Source organism: Triticum aestivum, chromosome 7B (genome assembly GCF_018294505.1).
Source record: "Triticum aestivum cultivar Chinese Spring chromosome 7B, IWGSC CS RefSeq v2.1, whole genome shotgun sequence".
NCBI classification, from domain to species: domain Eukaryota; kingdom Viridiplantae; phylum Streptophyta; class Magnoliopsida; order Poales; family Poaceae; genus Triticum; species Triticum aestivum.
In genome coordinates this window covers 48490358-48497407 of record NC_057813.1, presented here as the reverse complement: position 1 = coordinate 48497407, position 7050 = coordinate 48490358, and positions in this window count along the sequence as shown.

Genomic DNA, 7050 nt, shown 5'->3' with positions numbered 1-7050 from the left:
GAGAGCCACCATGAGCTTCCCCATGTCATTGCAGTTGCGCTTAAGCCGCCCCAGCTTCTGTTTAAGAGGAAGAAAACGACAATTCTTCTCTAGCATAAGGATGGTTGAACCAGTGTTGATGATGTCTGATGAATGGATAACGGCCGAGATCCGGGGTACCCAATTGGTTGTTGACTTGCCTTCTCCCTGGACACAAGAATCTAAGTCTAGAATCGACATAGGATGCTTGCATGTGTCTTTAAAATTTTGAATAAAACGCGCCTTCAGCTCAGCACATGATCTGAGGGAGTTAGCGGGCAATCCTTTCAGTCAAGTACGCGCCAGCCCATCCAACATCATGGTGAAGTACTTAGCACATGCAGCATCACTAACATCCAGCATCTCCATAGCCATCTCATAACTCTCAATCCAAGCTTCCGGGGGTTGATCCGCCGTGTAATTAGGCACCTTGCGAGGGCCCTTGAAATCCTTAGGCAAGCGCTTGTTACGTAGAGCCGGCACTAAACATGGCACGCCAAGGGTTCTGGAGGTCACATCCGCGTCCAGAGACGCCAATGGGTAAGCCGGAGATTGTTGTTGTGCCGCCAGATCAGCCTCACGCCGCGCTCTGCTCTGGTCCACCAAAGCCTGAGCATCATTACCAGCGCATGGCGGGTCAGGCCTACGAAGCTGGTTGTGGTGCCGCTCACTGCTCGACACAGCCAGCGAATCAATGTGCCTGCTATAACTCCGGCTTGGACATGGGGTTGAGTGAATCTGCTCACGACTATATGAATAAGCCGCCTGTTGAGACACTGCCGTCTGAAGAAGCTCCCCGGCTCGTTGTTTTTCCATCGCAGCTGGTGACTCATCTTGAACCGAGAGAGCCGCCAATCGGGTAGCCGGAGCTATCATATTTTCCAGAGGGTTAGAATAATGACCCGGTGGCGTCGGAATATGCTGAGGAGGAGTCAAGTTCAAACGTGGGGGGTCTGCAGCACGTGGCTGAACCGGCGCTCCAGCTGCAGGTGCATCAACGACCCGGTCCACAATGGGCGGGTTACTGGTTCCTGCCCAAGGCGTATTGAAAAGGTTTCTTGCATCGTATACCAGAGGCAAACGACTCATATGCCTTTTCTTAAAAACAGTGTTTGATGCATTCTGGTCTAAGCTTAAGCGAAAATTTTCTACTTGAATCCGCTATGCTACCCTCTCTAAGGCGGCTCACTCCATCGCCATCCGGGTGTTCTCAGCGTTAAGATCCTCCTTAGCTTGAGCTATCTCATCACGTAGCTTCGCAACGTCCACATTATGTTGTGCTTGGTTTGCCGCGGTTACCTCAACCGTCAGCAACATTGCCAGAGCCTCCAACAGTTCGGATAAAACTTGAGCGGCCGGGCGCATAGGGCCTCCTCCCCCGGCTGCTGTAGAAGTCGCTGAACCGAAGATCATTGCTGCCATAGTTGAAGAATTCTGCTCTGGCTGCGTATCGGCCATGAAGACCGCGGCCCGGCTGGGCGGCTCATAGGGGTCCAGAATATTGTCTCCATCGGAACAGCCCCCAAGCCTATCATCTTGCACTTGGTACATGGAATTGGTCTCGCCGGTTGAGGACTCATCGCCTGAGTAGACGACCGTCTCTCCACCGGACACAAATCCTCCTTAAAGATCCGCACCTTGAATAAAGCCAACAAAGACACGCTTTGGGGCGGCTTGAATCTTGGTGGGTCGTGCGCGCTGAGCCGTGTTGACGATGTCAGTGCAGATGTCCAGCTCAGCTTCTGACTCGCCAATCTTGTAGATGAAGACCTGAATCCCACCGAAGGGGACCCGGTACCCGTACTCGATTGAGCCGGCCTCGGGGCCCCATACTGCGTCGTCAATGTAGAGCTTGCCGCGGCGACTCTTAGTCATCCGGCCTACAGCGTATCCCTTGGTCCCTGCGAAGTTTCCCTTCAAGAACTCGAAACCACCGTGCGCTGGCCCCATGGTGGGTGCCAACTCTCGTGGACTTAACATGACAGATGCCCTAGCAAGAGGACTTAGGTATGAAGCCATCGCCGCTAGGTTAGCTTGAAGGGGTTAAACGGGACAAAGGACACAGAGTTTTTACCCAGGTTCGGCCCCTCTCAACGAGGTAAAAGCCTACTCCTGCTTTAGGTTGTATTGCTTGTGTTTCGATTACCAGGGAGTGAATACGCTTGACCTAGTTCTCGATTTGTTGTTTCTTGCCTCAACCCACCGCCGGCCGGGTCACCCCTTTATATACACAGGTAGATGCCCGACGGCTTACAGAGTCCCGGCCGGCTCATGCACATCGTGTCCGGCTCGGTGACAAACTAAACTTTCCTTAACATACAAGTTAAACATATGGCGTTCATACCCATGGGCCTCAAGTTGCCTCTGGGTCTTGGGCCTTCAATAAGCTTGCTCTATGAACCATCATCTTCAACATCTTCTTGGGCCTTCTCATCATGAATCACCAGTGGTATGACCCGGCCCCTCCTGGGCGGGTCATACCCAATAGTTATATCCCCAACACCATCCTTCATATCCGCCAAGTATTTGGGGTAGTTCCGCTTCCAGTGACCATCCCTTTGCAGTAGAAGCACTCAGTTTCAGGCTTAGGTCTAGCTTTGGGCTTCTTCATGGAAGCGGCAACTTGCCTGACGTTCTTCTTGAAGTTCCCTTTCTGTCCCTTGCCCTTTTTCTTGAAACTAGTGGTCTTGTTCATCATCAACACTTGATGCTCTTTCTTGATTTCTACCTTCGCCGATTTCAGCATTGTGAAGAGCTCGGGAATCATTTTCGTCATCCCTTGCATATCATAGTTCATCACAAAGTTCTAGTAGGTTGATGATAGTGACTAAGAGAACTCTGTCAATCACTATCTTATATGGAATATTAACTCCCTCTTGATTCAAGTGATTGTAGTACCCAGACATTTTGAGCACATGCTCACTGGTTGAGCTATTCTTCTCCATCTTGTAGGCAAAGTACTTGTTAGAGGTCTCATACCTCTCGACACGGAAGAGTCTGAAATACTGATTTCAGCTCTTGGAACATCTCATATGTTCCGTGGCGTTCAAAATGTTTTTTTAAGTCCTGGTTCTAAGCCGTAAAGCATGGCGCACTAAACTATCAAGTAGTCATCATATCGAGCTTGCCAAATGTTCATAACATCTACATCTACTCCTGCGAAAGGTCTGTCACCTAGCGGTGCATCAAGGACATAATTCTTCTATGCAGCAATAATTATAATCCTCAGATCACGGACCCAGTCCGCATCATTGCTACTATCATCTTTCAACTTATTTTTCTCTAGGAACATATCAAAAATAAACGGGGAGCTACATCGCGAGCTATTGATCTACAACATAATTTGCAAATACTATCAGGACTAAGTTCACGATAAATTAAGTTCTATTAATCAAATTACTAATGAACTCCAACTTAAATAGACATCCCTCAAGTCATCTAAGTGATACGTGATCCAAATGATCATCCCATACATCAACATATATCACATAATATCTTGACCATATCACATCACAACATGCCCTGCAAAATCAAGTTAGATGTCCTCTACTTTGTTGTTGCAAGTTTTACATGGCTGCTATGGGCTTCTAGCAAGAACCGTTCTAATCTACGCATCAAAACCACAATGGTGATTTGTCAAGTTTGTTGTTTTAACCTTCAACAAGGACCGGCCGCAGTCAAATTTGATTCAACTAAAGTGGAAGAAACAGACACCCGCCAACCACCTTTATGCAAAACTAGTTACATGTCTGCTGGTGGAACCGGTCTCATGAACGTGGTCATGTAAGGTTGGTCTGGGCCGCTTCATCCAACAATACCGCCAAATCAAAATAAGACACTGGTGGTAAGTAGTATGATGATCACCGCCCATAACTCTTTGTGTTTTACTCGTGCATGTCATCTACGCATAGACCTGGTTCGGATGCCACTGTCGGGAAACATAGCATGCAATTTAAGAAATTTACCTACGCTCATGCAAGATCTATCTAGGAGATGCATAGCAACGAGGGGGAGAGTGTGTCTACATACCCTCGTAGACCGTAAGCGGAAGCGTTTGACAACGCGGTTGATGTGGTCGAACTTCTTCTAGCTCTGACCGATCAAGTACCAAACGTATGGCACCTCCGAGTTCTGCACGCGTTCAGCTCAATGACGTCTCCCGTCCTCTTGATCCAGCAAGATGTCAAGGAAGTAAATGAGTTCCATTAGCATGATGGCGTGGTGACGGTGATGGTGAAGTGATCCGCGCAGGGCTTTGCCTAAGCACCGCGAGAATATGACTGGGGGTGTAAACTGAGGAGGATGGCGCCGCACACGGCCAACAATTGATGTGTTCTAGGCGCCCCCCTCGGCAGCCAGGGGCACCCCAAGTAGGATCTAAATCCTACTTGGGGTTTCCTCAAGTGGCGCCCCCCTGCCTTATTTTGTCGGAGAAGAAAAGGGAAGGGGGAAGAGAGAAGGAAGGGGGTCGAACCCCCTCTTTTACTTCTCCCACTCGGCCTCCTGCCATAGGGGGCGCGCCACCCCTTGTGGGTTGGTTTGCTCCCCTCTCATGGCCCGTATGGCCCATATCTTCCTCCCGGGGGTTCCGGTAACCCCTCCGGTACTCCGATAAATACCCGATACACTCCGAAACACTTCCGGTGTCCGAATACTATCGTCCTATATATCAATCTTTACCTATCAACCATTTCGAGACTCCTCGTCATGTACGTGATCTCATCCAGGAATCCGAACAATATTTGGTCACCAAATCACATAACTCATATATTACAATATCGTCATCGAACGTTAAGCGTGCGGACCCTACGGGTTCGAGAACTATGTAGACATGACTGAGACATCTCTCCGGTCAATAACCAATAGCGGAACCTGGATGCTCATATTGGCTCCTACATATTCTATGAAGATCTTTATTGGTCGAACCGTTATGACAACATACATAATTCCCTTTGTCTATCGGTATGTTACTTGCCCGAGATTCGATCGTCGGTATCTTCATACCTAGTTTACCGGCAAGTCTCTTTACTCGTTCCGTAATACATCATCCTGTAACTAACTCATTAGTCACTTTTCTTGCAAGGCTTCTTATGATGTGTATTACCGAGAGGGCCCAGAGATACCTCTCCGATACTCGGGGTGACAAATCCTAATCTCAATCTATGCCAACTCAACAAACACCTTCGGAGATACCTGTAGATCATCTTTATAATCACCCAGTTACGTTGTGGCGTTTGATAGCACACAAGGCATTCCTCCGGTATCCGGGAGTTGCATAATCTCATAGTCGAAGGAATATGTATTTGACATGAAGAAAGCAATAGCAATAAAACTGAACGATCAATATGCTAAGCTAACAGACGGGTCTTGTCCATCACATCATTCTCCTAATGATGTGATCCCGTTATCAAATGACAACTCATGTCCATGATTAGGAGACCTTAACTATCTTTGATCAACGAGCTAGTCAAGTAGATGCTTACTAGGTACACGGTGTTTGTTTATGTATTCACACATGTATTTAGGTTTCTGATCAATACAATTCTAGCATGAATAATAAACATTTATCATGAATAAGGAAATATAAAATAACAACTTTATTATTGCCCCTAGGGCATATTTCCTTCAGCATCTAGTTCATCATGATCAGAATTATATATATTTTTTGGCCTCGTGAAGGAGAAAGTATCGCTCTAACTTGGGGGAGGCTTAAGTCAATGTTAATTATATTCATGCCCCAATCATGAGCTCTCAAAAGAAATTATTTTTCAAAAAAGTTATGCTCGGCTTTCTCGTGATAATCAATCCATGCTTGATACTTCTAGTACTAGTTCTTTTATGAAGAAGACTATTGAATTTAGGTGGGATCTTTTAGAAAGAATTAAATGCAACTCTGAAGATTGGGAACTCGACGAAGGTAAAGAGTCAGGTATTAAGCTTGAGTTTGATTGTGTTAAATCTTTTATGAATACCGATGCTTTTCACAAGTTTAGCACTAAATATGGACTTGACTCTGAGATAGTAGCCTCCTTTTGTGAATCATTTGCTACTCATGTTGATCTCCTTAAGGAGAAGTGGTTTAGATATCATCCCCCTATTAAAGAAGAAATCAAAGAACCGGTTATAGCTAAAGATGAAACTATCATTTATAATATTGACCCAATTGTGCCTACTGCTTATATTGAAAACCCATCTTTCCCTGTTAGGATAAAGGAACATGCTAAGGTCTCAGCTGTGGTTCGCGAAAGTAATATTAAAGCACCTAAACCCTCTGAATAAATTAAAGTAGAACCTAGTGTTGCTATGGTTAAAGATCTCTTGGTCCAAAATGTTGATGGACATGTTATTTATTTCTATGATGAAGCAGCTAAAATTTTCAAATCAGATACTAAAGATAAAAATATACCAGTTGTTGGCATGCCTGTTGTCTCAGTCAAAATAGGAGATCATTGTTATCATGTTTTATATGATTTGGGTGCTAGTGTGAGTGATATTCCTTTTACCTTATACCAAGAAATTATTAATGATATAGCACCTGCTGAAATAGAAGACATAGATGTTACTATTAAACTTGCAAATAGAGACACCATCACACCACTTGTGATAGCTAGAGATGTTGAAGTCTTGTGTGATGAAATAAAATACCCTACTAATTTTCAAGTTCTTGGTTCCCCACAAGATAACTTTTGTCCCATAATTTTTGGTAGACCTTTCTTGAACACTGTAAATGCTAAGATAGATTATGAGAAAGAAATTGTCAGTGTTAATTTTGGTGTTGTGTCTCATGAATTTAATTTCTCTAAGTTTTATAGACAACCTCATAATAAAGAATTACCTAGTAAGGACGAAATAATTGGTCTTGCTTCTATTGGCGTACCTCCTACTGATCCACTGGAACAATATTTGCTAGACCATGAAAATGATATGCACTTGCATGAAAGAAATGAAATAGATAACATTTTCTTTGAACAACAACATATCCTTAAACACAATTTTCCTATTGAAATTCCAAGGGGTCCTCCTCCACCTAAA